This window comes from Rhinolophus sinicus, linkage group LG04 (genome assembly GCF_036562045.2).
Source record: "Rhinolophus sinicus isolate RSC01 linkage group LG04, ASM3656204v1, whole genome shotgun sequence".
Classification (NCBI taxonomy): Eukaryota; Metazoa; Chordata; class Mammalia; order Chiroptera; family Rhinolophidae; genus Rhinolophus; species Rhinolophus sinicus.
The window spans coordinates 106106446-106123033 of record NC_133754.1 but is presented as its reverse complement, the minus strand read 5'-3'; the positions used below and the strand labels follow the sequence as shown (position 1 = coordinate 106123033).

Genomic DNA, 16588 nt, shown 5'->3' with positions numbered 1-16588 from the left:
GCATTATAAAAGTTCTGGATGATAGTTTCTTTCTCAACAGAGGATTCATTTTTCCCTTTGTTAGCAGATACAGTGAAGATGAACACCTTTATCTAACTGGGTGCTGTGTTATGTTGAATCAAGGCTGAGCCAAAGCCCTAATAAGACTCAGCCTACCTCTGGTTCACCCTGGCCATCCTGGATATGCTGCTGAGAGCCCAGTTTGTCCTCTGTGGACCCTTCTGGTGGATGCCCAACTCTGTCTGTTATCAGACAACTTAGTTTATTATTATTATTATTTTTGGTTTGCTTTTCAGAGGCTGTCTGCTTAAGTTTTTAACTAGCCTATAGTGCTCTAGCATTTGGCCAATGCCCTGAGGGGAGAACAGGTCACATGTTTGAATTCTCCTGGTTTCTCACTCAAGTTACTGGTTCAAAACTGAATTCTCACTTTTTGCCCACACCCAGACTTGGTAAATGCTCTCAGTGTAAAAGTGGCTGCATATGTTAGCTTAAATCTTCAAAGTTCTCTCTAGATTCATGACTGTAAAAACTTTTTAGTGCTTTCCAACAGATGATTTCAGTATGAGTATTTAATCTGGTATTTATAGTTATTCTTCGAAGAAACACTGGACTGCTACAATCTATTGTATCCCATCTGGAAATGGCAATACTTCAAAGAGCCTCCTTCACATTGTACAGTTTTCCCATTTAAAGTGTAGATTCAGTGGTTTTTAGTATATTCAGAGTTGTTCAATCATCATCACTTTAATAGAACATTTTCCTTACCCCTCTACTCCAAATTCATACCTTTTTTCACCCCCAAATCCTCCCATTCCCTCTAGCCTTAGGCAACCATTAATATTTTTGTCTCAATAGGTTTGCATGTTCTGTACATTTCATATAAATAAACTCATGCAATATGTGGTCTTACATGACTGGCTCCTTTCACTTAGCATGTTTTCAAGATTCATCCACATTGTAGCATGTATCAGAACTTCATTCTTTTTTTATGGCTGAATACTACTATATGGATTTACCACATTTTTATTATATTTTATTTATTTTTTAAAGAATTTTATTAAAATATAGCTAACATACAACATTATATCAGTTTCAGCTGTACACAATAGTTGTTCAATATTTATACACCTAAAAAAGTGATCATCAATCACCATAAGTCCAGTAACGATCTGACACCGTACCACACTGTAACAATATTATTGACTATATTCCTTATGCATATTTTATGTCCCCATGACTTATTTCTTTTATACCTGGAAATTTGAAACTTTTATTCCCCTTCACTTCCCCCCATTTTAAAAAATTTTCAATTACAGTTGACATTCAATATTATTTTGTATTAATTTCAAGTGTACAGCATAGTGGTTAGACATTATATAATTTAGGAAGTGATCCCCTGACTAGTCTCATACTCACATGGCACTATACGTACTGTGTTTCCCTGAAAATAAGACCTAGCTGGACCATCAGCTCTAATGCATCTTTTGGAGCAAAAATTAATATAAGACCCAGTATTTATATTATATTTTATTATATTATATTGTATTGTATTGTATTATAGTATAGTATAGTATAGTATATTATATTATATTATATTATATTATATTATATTATATTATATTATATTATATTATATTATATAGACCGGGTCTTATAGTAAAATAAGACTGGGTCTTATATTAATTTTTGCTCCAAAAACCGCATTAGAACTGATGGTCCAGCTAGGTCTTACTTTTGGGGAAACATGGTAGTTATTACCATATCATTGACTATATTTCCTTTGCTTTACTTTACATCCCCATGACTATTTTGTGACCACCAATTTGTATTTCTTAATCCCTTCACCTTTTTCACCCTGTCCCCCAATCCCCCTCCCATCTATCACCCCAATAAATCTAGTACCCATTTGACACCATGCATACTTATTACAATATTATTGACTATATTCCTTGTGCTATACCTTACATTCCCATGACTACTTTGTAACCACCAATCTGTACTTCTTAATTCCTTCCCCTCTTTCAACTACCCCCAAATCCCCTTCTGTGTGGCAACCGTCAAAATCTTCTCTGTACCTATGAGTTTGTTTCTGTTTTGTTTGTTTGTTTAATTTGTTCTTTAGATTCCACATGTAAGCAAAATCACATTGCATCTGTTTCACTCTGTCTGACATACTCCATTCATCATAATACTGTCCAAATCCATCCATGCCACTGCAGATGGCAAGAACCCATTCCCTTCCATGGCTGAGCAATATTTCACTGTATATATATATATATATATATATATACTACCTCCGCTTTATACATTCATCCATTGATGAACACCCAGGCTGCCTCCGTGTCTTGGTCATTGTAAAAATAATGCTGCAGTGAACATGTGGATGCACATGTCCCCTCGAAGTAGCACTTTGGGTTTCCTCAGCTAAGTACCCAGAGTGGGATTACTGGGTCCTTTGTTTCTTGTTATAGCCTGTTTTGTCTGGAATAAGTATTCCTACCCCAGGTATTTGTTTGTTTGTTTGTTTGTTTTATTTCCATTTTCATGAAATATCTTTTTTCATCCTTTTACTTTCAGTCTATGTGCCTTTCGATCTTAAGTGAGTCTTTTGTAGACAGCATATGTAAGGGTCTTATTTTCCTATCCATTCAGCCACCTGATCATTTTTTTTTTTTAATTTTATTAAATTTATTGGGGTGACAATTGTTAGTAAAATTACATAGATTTCAGGTGTACAATTCTGTATTACATCATCTATAAATCCCATTGTGTGTTCATCACCCAGAGTCAGTTCTCCTTCCATCACCATATATTCGATCCCCCTTACCCTCATCTCCCACCCCCCACCCCCCACCCCCACCCCCCTTACCCTCTGGCAACCACCAAACCATTGTCTGTGTCTATGAGTTTCTGTTTCTCATTTGTTTGTCTTGTTCTTTTGTTGCTTTTGGTTTATATACCACATATCACTGAAATCACATGGTTCTCTGCTTTTTCTGTCTGACTTATTTCGCTCAGCATTACACTCTCAAGATCCATCCATGTTGTCACAAATGTTCCTATATCATCTTTTCTTACCGCCGAATAGTATTCCATTGTGTATATATACCACAACTTCTTCATCCATTCATCTATCGAAGGACATTTTGGTTGTTTCCATGTCTTGGCCACCGTAAACAAAGCTGCAATGAGCATTGGAGCACACGTGTCTTTATCTCTAAATGTTTTCAGATTTTTTGGGTAGATACCCAGGAGAGGGATTGCTGGGTCATATGGCAATTCTATTCGTAATATTTTGAGGAACCTCCACACCGCCTTCCATAACGGCTGCACCAGTCTGCATTCCCACCAACAGTGTATGAGGGTTCCTTTTTCTCCACAGCCTCTCCAACATTTGTTACTATTTGTCTTGTTGATGATCGACATTCTGACTGGGGTGAGGTGATATCTCATTGTGGGATGATTAGTGATGTTGAGCATTTTTTCATATGTCTATTTGCCATTTGTATGTCCTCTTTGGAGAAATGTCTCTTCAAGTCCTCTGCCCATTTTTCAATTGGGTTGTTTGTTTTTTTGTTGTTGAGTTGCATGACTTCCTTGTATATTCTGGATACTAGCCCCTTATCGGAGGCACTGTTTGCAAAAATCTTCTCCCATTCACTTGGTGGCCTCTTTATTTTGTCAATGGTTTCTTCTGCTGTGCAGAAGCTTTTAAGTTTCATATAGTCCCATTCGTTTATTTTAGCTTTTACTTCCATTGCCTTTGGAGTCAAGTTCATAAAATGCTCTTTGAACCCAAGGTCCATAAGTTTAGTACCTATGTTTTCTTCTATGCAGTTTATTGTGTCAGGTCTTATGCTTAAGTCTTTGATCCATTTTGAATTAACTTTGGTACATGGTGACAAATAGCAGTCCAGTTTCATTCTTTTGCACGTGGCTATCCAATTCTCCCAGCACCATTTATTGAAGAGGCTGTCTTTGCTCCATTGTATGTTTTTAGGTTCTTTGTCAAAAATTATCTGTCCATATTTATGTGGTTTTATTTCTGGGTTCTCAATTCTATTCCATTGGTCTATGTGTCTGTTTTTCTGCCAATACCATGCTGTTTTGATGATTGTCGGCCTGTAGTACAAGCCAAAGTCAGGAAGTGTGATACCTCCATTATTGTTCTTTTTCCTTAAGATTGCTTTGGCTATTCGGGGTCTTTTGTGGTTCCAAACAAATCTGATGATTTTTTGTTCTATTTCTTTAAAATATGCCATTGGGATTTTGATGGGGATTGCATTGAATCTGTATATTGCTTTGGGTAATATGGCCACTTTAACTATGTTGATTCTTCCAATCCATGAGCACGGAATGTCTTTCCATTTCTTGGTGTCTTCTTCAATTTCTTTCAAAAGTGTCTTATAGTTTTCAGCATATAGGTCTTTCACATCCTTGGTTAAGTTTATTCCTAGGTATTTTATTCTTTTTGCTGCAATTGCAAAAGGAATTGTTTTTTGTATTTCTTTTTCTGAGATTTCATTGTTAGTATATAGGAAGGCAATGGACTTTTGTGCGTTGATTTTGTAGCCAGCAACTTTACTGTATTCGTTGATTGTTTCTAATAGCTTTTTGGTGGAGTCTTTAGGGTTTTCTATATATAGCATCATGTCATCTGCAAGGAGTGATAATTTAACTTCTTCATTCCCAATTTGGATGCCTTTTATTTCTTTCTCTTGCCTGATTGCTCTGGCAAGGACTTCCAACACTATGTTGAAAAGCAGAGGTGATAGGGGACAGCCCTGTCGTGTTCCTGAACGTAGAGCAAAGGGCTTCAGTTTTTCTCCATTAATTATGAGATTAGCAGAGGGCTTGTCATATATGGCCTTTATTATGTTAAGGTATTTTCCTTCTATACCCATTTTATTAAGTGTTTTAATCATAAATGGATGTTGTATCTTGTCAAATGCTTTTTCTGCATCAATTGATATAATCATATGATTTTTGTCCTTTATTTTGTTTATGTGATGTATCACATTGATGGATTTGCATATGTTGAACCATCCTTGTGCCCCGGGAATGAACCCCCCTTGGTTGTGATGAATAATATTTTTAATGCATTGTTGTATTCGATTTGCTAGAATTTTATTTAGGATTTTTGCATCAGTATTCATCAGAGATATTGGTCTGTAGTTTTCTTTTTTTGTGTTGTCCTTACCAGGTTTTGGTATCAGGGTAATGTTGGCCTCATAAAATGAGTTAGGGAGTACTGTCTCTTCTTAAAATTTTGGAAGAGTTTGTGCAGGATTGGTATTAGATCCTCTTTGAAGGTTTGGTAGAATTCACTAGTGAAGCCATCTGGTCCCGGACTTTTGCTTTTGGGAAGGTTTTGGATGACTGATTCAATTTCACATTGGTGATCGGTCTGTTTAGATTTTCCAGTTCTTCATGGTTCAGCCTTGAAGGCTATATGTTTCTAAGAACTTGTCCATTTCTTCTAGGTTGTTGAATTTGGTGGCATATAGTCCTTCATAGTATTCTTGGATGATCCTTTGTATTTCTGTGGTGTCCGTGATAACTTCCCTTTTACGTTTCTGATTTTGTTAATCAGTGTCTTCTCTTTTATCTTAGTAAGTCTAGCCAAGGGTTTGTCAATTTTGTTAATCTTTTCAAAGAACCAGCTCTTTGTCACATTAATTTTTTCTATTGTCTTTTTGTTCTCTATTTCATTTAGTTCTGCTCTAATTTTTGTTATTTCCTTTCTTCTGCTGACCTTGGGTTTTACTTGTTCTTCTTTTTCTAGTTCTTTAAGGTGTAACGTGAGGTTATTTATTTGGGAGTTTTCTTGTTTCTTGAGATAGGCCTGTAATGAGATAAATTTCCCTCTTAAAACTGCTTTCGCTGCATCTCAAAAATTTTGGTGGGATGTATTTTCATTGTCATTTGTTTCTATGTATCTTTTGATCTCTCTCTAATTTCTTCTTTGACCCAGTCCTTCTTTAAAAGTATGTTGTTTAATCTCCATGTATTTGTGTTTTTCCCCGCTTTCTTTTTACAGTTGATATCCAATTTCAAAGCCTTGTGATCAGAGAATATGCATGGTATGATTTCAATCTTCTTAAATTTGTTGAGATTGATTTTATGTCCCAATATATGGTCTATCCTTGAGAATGTTCCATGTACACTAGAAAAGAATGTATAGTCTGATGTTTTAGGATGAAGTGCTCTATAAATGTCAATTATGTCCATTTCATCTAATGTGTCATTTAGGGCTACTATTTCGTTATTTATTTTCTGTTTGGATGATCTATCCATAGCTGTCAATGATGTATTTAAGTCCCCTAGTATAATTGTGTTTTGGTCAATTTCTCCCTTTAGTTCTGTTAGTAGTTGCTTGGTGTATTTCGGTGCTCCCTGATTGGGGGCATAAATATTGATGACTGTTATGTCTTCTTGTTGTACAGTCCCTTCACCATTATGAAATGTCCATCTTTGTCTCTTGTTATCTTTTTCACCTTGAAGTCTGTTTCATCTGATATCATTATGGCTACACCTGATTTTCTCTGGGTACCATTTGCTTGGAGTGTCAATTTCCACCCTTTCACTTTGAGTCTATGCTTGTCCTTGTAGCTGAGATGTGTCTCTTGGAGACAGCATATGGTTGGGTTTAGTTTTTGATCCAATCTGCTACTCTGTGCCTTTTTATTGGTGAGTTCAGTCCATTTACATTTAGGGTGATTATTGATATGTGAGGATTTCCTGTCATTCTATCTTTAGTTTTCTGGTAAGGCTGTGTCTCCATTGTTTCTTTGCCTTTTTGTTGTTGTCTATTATTTCTGTGTGGTGGTATTCTATGATGTTTCCTCTGTTTCTTCTTTTATTTCAGTATATATTTCAGTTCTGGATTTTTTTGAGTGGTTACCCTTAAGTTTATGTAAAAGAAAGTTTGATATTTAGAGTATTCCATTTTCTTCAGCACGCTTACTTTCTCCATTCCCATATTCGGTTCAGGCCTTTACTCTCCCCTTTTTGAGTTTTGGTTGCCACAAATTGTCCCTGTTGATGGTGGTCGAATAGCCTCCTTTAGTATTTCTTGTAGTGCAGGTCGTGTATTAGAAAATTCCTCAGCTTCTGTATGTCTGGAAAGGTCTTTATTCCTCCTTCATATCTAAAGGATATCTTTGCTGGATATATTATTCTTGGCTCATGATTTCTCTCTTTCAATAGTTTGAATATTTGGTTCCACTCCTCCTGGCTTGTAGAGTTTCTGCTGAAAAATCTGATGATAATCTAATGGGCTTTCCTTTGTAAGTTACCGTCTTCTTTTCCCTGGCTGCCTTGAGGATTCTTTCTTTGTCGTTGATTTTAGACAGCTTCAATACAATGTGCCTTGGAGAAGGCCTGTTGGGATTGAGGTAACTAGGTGTTCTATTTGCTTCTTGGATTCGAGGGTCCAGTTCTGTCCACAAATTTGGGAAGTTCTCATCGACAATTTGTTTGAATATATTCTCTGTTCCTTCTCTCTTTCTTCTCCTTCTGGTATGCCCATTATTCTTATATTGCTCTTTCTGATGGAGTCAGAAAGTTCTTGTAGAGTTCTTTCATTTCTTTTAAGTCTCAAGTCTCTTTCTTCTTCTATCTGTGTCATTTCCAGGTTTCTATCTTCGATGTCACTGATTCTTTCCTCCATCTGGTCAACTCTACTACCTAAGCTGGTTATTTCATTCTTAATTTCTTCTATTGAGTTCTTAATCTCCAGAAATTCTATTTGGTTCTTTTTTAAGATTTCAATCTCTTTCGTAAAATGCTCATGCTGTTCTTTGATTGAGTTTCTGAGTTCATTTAACTGCCTATCTGTGTTTTCTTGTATCTCGTTGAGTTTTTTCAGAACTGCAATCTTGAATTCTCTGTCATTTAAGTCACATATTTCTGTATCTTTAAGTGCCTTCTCTGGAGATTTTTCACTTTCTTTCTGAGCTATCTTGTTGCCTTGGTTATTCATGGCGATTACTGGTTTACTATTTCTCTTCCTAGACATCTACAGGAGTGACTTCTGCAACAGGTTGATAGGAAGAGGTCTTTCTTTTGTTTTCCAGTACTTGTTGGTAGAATGTTTTATTATTTCTCCAACTGCAATTTATTTTTCTTCTCCCACACGTTAGTGCTATGTTTTCTCTGCACTATTCCTGCTTCTCACACAATGGGGGGATTCCCTGGGAGACGGGCTTCTCCTCTGTTAATAGTTCATCTAGGTCACAGGGCGCAGTGTCCCGGTGGGTATGTGGAGAACTTTTGATGTTCCAAAGCTCTTCCAGCTCCTGATTCAGAGCCCGTATGTTTCAGCAGTTCTGTTTACTCCTGCAGGGATCGGCCCAGATAGGTGGGGTCAGGGGCGGGGTGAGTTGTAAGAGGTGGCCCAGAGCCATGGCGGCGACCACCACCACAGCCGGTCCTGCTTCCACAGCTCCCTCCCCTTTGCCGGAACTGGTTGGGCTGTGAATTTGTGTCTGCGGGCCACAGTTCTCAAATATAGCAAATTTTCTGTTGTTTTGATCTGTCGCTGCTACTGTTTCACTTCTAGCACCGGGCAGGTGGGGGCGGGGCGAGCTCTGGGAGGGGAGGGAGGGGGCGGCTAGTCTCAGTGCCTAAAGCTTCCGTTCTCTGCTCGGCAGTGCGGGCTTAAACCACCGTTTTCAGCCTTTTTCCCTCAGTCTTTTCTCCGAGGTCTCTGCCGTGAGCGTTGGGTTCAGCCGTGTTATATGCTGCCCCCTCAGCCCTGTGGGCCACAAGCGGAGCCCTAGCAGTCCGATTTCTTCCCTCTCCCGCAGCTGCGGTAGCTCCGGGAAGCAGCGAGCTTCGCGCACTGAGCTGGGTCTGCGACCTGGGCCCGCGCGGCTCTGTCTCCGTGCACTTCTCCATTTCCTCCTCCCTCCACTCCCGCGAATCTCCCACCTGTAGGTGATTTCAGTCGGTAGTGGGCCTCTTCGTCTTGCCTGTCTGCTGTGCAGGGAGTCCTTTGTAGGGTTTTTGTTGTTCAATTCTTTGTAAATTCCAGGGGAGCTTTACAGAGGCTCACCTCACGCTGCCATTTTTCCGGAACTTCCCTGATCTTTTGATTGGAGCATTTAATCCATTTCCATTGAAAGTAATTATTGATAGATATGTAGTTATTGCCATTTTGTTATTCATTTTGTTTATGTATGTATGTATGTATGTATGTATGTATGTATGTATGTATGTATTTATCATCTTAAGCCCCTTTTAGATTTTTTGTTATTCTAGTTTGGTGCAGATGAATTCCTTTTATTTTTTCTTGACTGGGAAGCTCTTCATCTGTCCTTCAATTCTAAATGATAGCTTCACAGGGTAGAATAATCTTGGGATAGGTCCTTGCTTTTGATCACTGAATATTTCCTGCCAGTCCTTCTGGCCTGCAAAGTTTCTGTTGAGAAATCAGCTGATAGTCTTATGGGAGTTCCCTTGTAGGTTACTAACTGCTTTTCTCTCGCTGCTTTTTAGGTTCTCTCTTTGTCTTTAACCTTTGGTATTTTAAGTATGATGTCGCTTGGTGTGGGCCTCTTTTGGTTCATCTTATTTGCGACTCTCTGCACTTCCTGGGCTTGTATATTTATTTCCTTCCTCAGATTAGGGAAGTTTTCTGTCATTATTTCTTCACATAGTTTTTCAATTCTTTGGTTTCTCTCTTCTCCTCCTGGTACCCTTATGATGCAAATGTTGTTATGCTTGGTGTTGTTCCTGAGGCCTCTTAAACTATTGGATTTTTTTTTTTTTTGCAAGAGAACAAAGCCACTTTATTTACTTTTCAGTAAGTTTAAATCCTTGAGACATACAGCATTACATGGATTCTGTGTCGTATGGACTTAGCAGGAATATTGCTTCGGAATTTGGCACAAACTATGCCACTGTTTCCATGAGCACAAGTTACCTTTCACCAGATTACTCTGGTTTTGTTCAGTTTGCCACCAGGAGTCACTGTGTTTTCTTGGCCATGAGCACATCTCTTGCCTAGATAGAATTCAGTTTCATCTCGAGCATAAACACCTTCAGTTTTAAGAAGAGCTGTGTGCTCTTTATGGTTCCAGAGACCCCACTGATAGACAGTAAAAAATGCCTTCCAGATATATTTGTCGTCCTAGGAGTCCTGTTCCCAGCAGGCCCCCAAAATTCAGCAGAAAGAGTTCCACTCGGCTCTCCAGGCCCCAAGATAGAGGGAAAAAAAGCTGGATTCCTTTTTGCTGTTCTGATAGACTGTTTTCTGCTATCTGATCTTCTAAATTGCTGCTTCTTTCCTCTGCTTTATCTAATCTGTTGATTCCCTGTAATGTATTCTTCATTTCCATTATTGTGTTCTTTATTTCTGACTGGTTCTTTTTATGTTTTCTAGCTCCATTTTTTTTTTTTTTTTTTAAAGATTTTATTGGGGAAGTGGAACAGGGCTTTGTCCAGGCCTTTTTTCCAAGTCAAGTTGTTGTTCTTTCAATCTTAGTTGTGGAGGGTGCCATTCAGCTTCAAGTTGTTGTCCTTTCAGTCTTAGTTGTGGAGGGAGCAGCTCAGTTCCAGGTTCAGTTGCCCTTTTTAGTTGCAGGGGGCACAGCATACCATCCCTTGCGGGAGTCGAACCGGCAACCTTGTGGTTGAGAGCCCGTACTCCAACCAACCGAGCCATCTGGGAGCTCAGTGGCAGTTCAGTTCAAGGTGCCGTGTTCAATCTTAGTTGCAGGGGGCGCTGCCCACCATCCCTTGCGGGACTTGAGGAATTGAACTGGCAACCTTGTGTTTGAGAGCCTATGCTCCAACCAACTGAGCCATCCGGGAGGCAGCTCAGCTCAAGGTGCCGTGTTCAATCTTAGTTGCAGGGAGCGGAGCTCACCATCCCTTGCGGGACTCGAGGAGTTGAACCGGCAACCCAGTGGTTGAGAACCCACTGGCCCATGTGGGAATTGAACTGACAGCCTTCGGAGTTAGGAGCATGGAGCTCCAACCGCCTGAGCCACCGGGCCGGCCCTAAGCTCCATTTTTATGTTTCCTATCTCTTTAGTGAAGTTCTCCCTGAGGTCACTGAAGATCCTTATAACCTGTGTTTTGTACTCCGTGTCTGGTAGATTGTCTCTATTTTGTTTATTTCTTTTGCTAGAGCTTTGTTCTGTTCTTTTATTTGGGAGATGTTTCTTTGTCTCTCCATTTGACTGCTTCCCTGTGTTTGTTTCTATATATTAGGTACAGCTGCTATGTCTTCCGGTTTTAGAAGAGTGTCCTTATGTAGTAGGTGTGCTGTGGGGCTCAGTGGCACAGTCTTTCTAGTCACCTGAGCCAGTTACTCCAGGTTTGTCCCTTGTGTGGCTTTTGTGACCCCTCCTGTTGTATTTGAGCCTTGGTTACTGTTTGCACATCATAGGAGGGTTTGATCCTCAGCTGATTGGTTATGAGGACTAGCCATGACTACAGTGGAGGAACTGTTGTGCAGGGGCTGACTCTATGGAGCAAGATTTGTTTTAGCAGGACTCAGGTGCCTGCCCAATCTGCCCTTTGGCTGTGTCATCCCTGGAGGTAGCTGGATGATGCTTTGGCTTAGTCTGAGGCTGGCCATGGGTGTGCCAACCCTTAGACCTCCTGGGAAGGACCCCACCACAGGCCAAGATAAGCTGCATACTCTCCTCTGCCTGAGGCTACCTGGCATGAGCCACAAAGAAATCTGCAGATGACCACTGCCTGTGCTCAGCTTGGAGATGTCTCCAGAGGCCAAGCTGCAAACCGAAGCTGGCTATCAATAGTGCCAGGCTTAGGGCTGCTCAGCCAGAAGTATGAAACATGCTGAAGTCTGATGCTGCTTTTTTGGGTTTTGTGTACCTTGGAGAGTTTTTAGGAAAGTCTGCAGCATGAGCCAGGTCAGGCTGTTTATACAGAAAAACCACTGGAAGCAGCTTGGGTGTGCCCATAAATTTGGTGGGGCAGGGTCTCAGGGAATCAGGGTGAATAAACACTGTTAGCCAGGTTGATGGAAATGCCAGGAGCGGGGAGGGCTCAACAAGTAAACAATAGCTTCTGCCAACTCCTCCATCCAGGAGAGAGCTTCCCCTTCACTCCTTGCCCTGAAGCCAGACAACTGAGTTCCTCTCCATATGTCCCTGGTGCCCTTTGAGCTCCTGCCCGAGCAATGGAGCTCCAAGCGAGTGAGTCCATCCGTGAGTAAGGACATGCATGGTTCCTTTAAGAGGAATGTCTGGGCCTCTAGCTGTCCTCTTTCTCACTCAGCCACAATCTCCACTGGTTTTCACAGCCAGAAGTTATGGTGACTTCCTCCATGCATTGGAACCATGGGCTCCAGGAGCCTGGTGTGGGGCTGGGACCCCTTGCTCCTCTGGGGGGGACCTCCACAGTTTAGATATCCCTCCTGATTTTTAATGGACACACGCGGGCGTGGGACCAGTCCGTTTGTGTCTTCCACCCCTCCTACCAGTCTGGAGAGGCTTCTTCTGTATGTCCTTAGTTATAGGACTTCTGTTCAGCTAGACTTCAGTTGATTCTTGATGATGGTTGTTCTGTAGTTTAGTTGTAATATTGATACGGTCCTGAGAGGAGGTAAGCACAATGTTTACCTATGTCACCATCTTGACCAAATCTTCAGATATACCATGTTTTTAAATCCATTCATTAGTTGACAAACATTTGGGTTATTTCTATTTTTGACTATTATGAATAATGCTACTATGAACATTTATGTATAACTGTTATGTGGATAATTGTTTGAATTTTTATTTTACCTAGATGTGGAACTAACTGTTGGGTCATATTGCTCTATGTTTAATTTTTTGAGGAATTGCCAGACTGTCTTACAAAGTGGCTGCACCATTTTACTTTTCCACCATCACTGTATGAGGGTTCTAATTTCTCTGCTTCCTCACTAACTTATCTGACTTTATTGTAGCCATCCTAGTGGGTACATTTCCCTGATGATTAATAGTTTAAGCATCCTTTTTTTTTTTAAATTGGGGAATATTGGGGAACAGTGTGTTTTTCCAGAGCCCATCAGCTCCAAGTCATTGTCCTTCAATCTAGTTGTGGAGGGCACAGCTCAGCTCCAAGTCCAGTCACTGTTTTCAATCTTAGTTGCAGGCGGCGCAGCCCACCATTCCATGTGGGAGTTAAACCAGCAGCCTTGTTGTTAAGAGCTCGCACTCTAACCAACTGAGCCATCCGGCTGCCCACCGGCAGCTTGTTGTCTTCAGTCTAGTTGTGGAGGGCGCAGCTCACTGGCCCATGTGGGAATTGAACTGGCAACCCTGTTGTTAGGAGCTCACAAGCTAACCAACTGAGCCATCCGGCTGCCCCTTGAGCATCTTTTTTATTATAATCTTCTTAATGAATTTGAAGGGGTATTTGTCAATGAAATTTCAATATTCCTTATGACTAAAGATATTGAAGATCTTTTCGTGTGTTTTTGGCTATTTTTATATTTGCTTTTTAAAAATTTTCAATTATAATTGACATTCAATATTATTTTATATTAATTTCATGTTTATACAATAGTGGTTAGACATTTATAGAATTTTTGAAGTGATCCTCTCAATAAGTCTAGTACTCACTTGACACCATACATTGTTATTACAATATTATTAACTATATTCCCTATGCTGTACTTTACATCCCTATGACTATTTTGTAATTACCAATTTGTACATCTTACTCCCTTCACCTTTTTCACTCATCCCCCCAACCCCCCTCCCATCTGCAACCATCAGTTTGTTGTTTGTATCTATGAGTCTATTTCTATTTTGTTTGTTCATTTGTTTTGATCTTTAGATTCAACATGTAAGTGACATTATATGATATTTGTCTTTGTCTGACTTATTTGACTTAACATAATGCCCTCTATGTCCATCCTTGTTGTCGCAGATGGTAAGATTTCATTTTTTTTAAGGCCGAGGAATCCATTGTATGTATGTACCATATATTCTTTATTCATTTGACTATTGATGGGCACTTAGGTTGCTTCCATAGCTTGGCTATTGTTAATAATGCTGCAATGAATATTAGGGTGCATACATCTTTCTGAATTTGTGTTTTGGAATATGTTGGATAAATACCAAGAAGTAGAATTGCTGGGTCATAAGGTAGTTTTATTTTTGATTTTTTGAGGAAATGCCATACTGTTTTCCATAGTGACTGTACCAATTTATAATCCTACCAACAGTGCATGAGGGTCCCTTTTCTCCACATCCTCGCCAACACTTGTTATTTGTTGATTGATTGATGACAGCCATTCTGAGATGTGTGAGGTGATATCTCCTTGTAATTTTAGTTTGCATTTAACTAGTGACACTGAGCATCTTTTCATATGTCTATTAACCATATGTATGTCCAATTTGGAGAAGTGTCTATTCAGGACCTCTGCCTATTTTGTTAATTGGTTTTGGGGTGTTAAGTAGTATAAGTTCTTTATAAATTTTGGTTATTAACCCCTTATTAGATGTATCATTGACAAATATCTTCTCCCAAACTGTAGGTTGTCTTTTCATTTTGTTGATGGTTTCCTTTGCTGTGCAAAAAATTTTTAGTTTGATGTAGTCCAATTTTTTTGTTTGTTTCTCTTGCCCCAGGAGATACATAAAAAAAACTATTACTAAGAGCAATGTCAGAGAATTTACTGCCTATGTTTTCCTTGAGTTTTATGATTTTGGGTCTTACATTTAAATCTTTAATCCATTTCAGTTTTTTGTTTTTATATGATGTAGGAAGATGGACGAGTTTCCTTTTAATTTTTTTTGCATGTATTTGTCTAGTTTTTCCAGCACCATTTATTAAATGGACTGTCTTTACTCCAGTGTACATTCTTGCCTCCTTTGACACAGATTAAATGACCATATAGGTGTGGGTTTATTTCTGTGCTCTGTTCTGTTCCATTGATCTATGTGTCTGTTTTTATGCCAGTACTATGCTGTTTTGATTACTGTAGCTTTGTAGTATAGTTTAATATCAGGGAGCCTGATAATCTCCAACTGTTCTTATTTATCAAGATTGCTATGACTATTCAGGATCTTTTGTGATTCCATTTAAATTTCAAGATTATTTGTTCTAGTTCTGTGAAAATTACCATTGGTATTTTGATAAGGATGAATGTATAGATTGCTTTGGGTAATAGGGACATTTTAACAATGTTAATTCTTCCTGTCCATGAGCAGAGTATATGCTTCCATTTATTTGTATCTTCTTCAGTTTCTTTCTTCAATGTCTTATAATTTTGTGAGTACAGTTTTTTACCTTCTTGGTTAAATTTATTCTTAGGTATTTTATTTTATTTTATTTTATTAAATTTATAACAGTTTATTTGAGCCAATTATTTTTTGATGTTATTGTAAATGGGATTGTTTTCTTAATTTCTCTTTCTGATAATTTGTTATTGGTGTATAAAAATACAATTGCTTTCTGAATATTAATTTTGTATTCTGCCACTGTACTGAATTTATTTATCAGTGCTAATGGTTTTTTGTTGTTGTTGTTTTGTGGAATCTTTAGAATTTTCTGTCTATATAGTATCATGTCATCTGCAAATAATGACAGTTTTACATCTTCCTTTCCAATTTGGATGTCTTTTCTTTTTCTTGTCGGAACACTGTGGCTCTGACTTCCAATACTATGTTGAGTAAAAGTGGTGATATTGGACATCCTTATCTTGTTCCTGACCTTAAGAAAAAGGCTTTTAGCTTCCCCCTGTTGAGTATGATGTTAGCTGTTAGTTTGTCATATATGACCTTTGTTATGTTATGTTTCCCCTTTTCCCACTTTGCTGAGAGTTTTTATCATAAATGGATACTGGATTTTGTCGAACGCTTTTTCTGAATCTTTTGGTATGAACATATGAGTTTTTCATTTTGTTTATGTGGTGTATGATGTTAATTGATTTGCAGATACTGAACCAACCTTATATCCCAGGACTAAATCCCACTTGATCATGTTATATCTTATTAATGTATTGCTGAATTCAGTTTGCTAATATTTTGTTGAGGGTTTTAGCATCCATGTTCGTCAGGGATATTGGCCTAGAATTTTCTTTTGTTGAACTGTCATAGTCTGGTTTTGGAATCAGGGTAATGTAGGCCTCATAAAATGAGCTTGGGAGCCTTTCCTCCTCTTTAATTTTTTGCAGTAGTTTGAGAAGGATATGTATTAAGTCATTGTCTTTGAATGTTTGTTAAAATTCACCTGTGATGCCATCTGGTCCAGGATTTTTGTTTGTTGGAAGTTTTTTGATTACTGATTCTATTTTGTTAGTAGTAATTGGTATGTTATTTTCTATTTCTTTTTTTCTTTTTTTTAAGTTTCAGGTGTACAAAACAATGTAATAGCTAGATATACTCCTCACAAAGTGATAACTCCCCTCCCCCAACCTACCTCCCCTCTGACATCTGGTACAGTAGCTGTTACAATTCCACTAGCTCTATTCTTTATGCTGTACTCCACATGCTGTGACTGTATATGTATATATTAAATTATAGTTGACATCATTATTGTTCAGCTCCAGCTCCAGGTGTACAGTGCAGTGATTAGGCATCTACATCATCCCTGAGGTGGTCTCCCTAATGAG

The 16588-nt window shown here is 38.8% G+C and overlaps 1 protein-coding gene and 1 pseudogene across 1 annotated transcript in view; one reads left to right on the top strand and one right to left on the bottom strand.

Annotated features, from left to right (window-relative positions):
* ZNF484 (zinc finger protein 484) overlaps positions 1 to 16588 on the top strand; it is a 57017-nt gene that overhangs the window by 26371 nt on the left and 14058 nt on the right.
* Positions 9818 to 15957, bottom strand: LOC109439270 (large ribosomal subunit protein eL33; annotated as a pseudogene).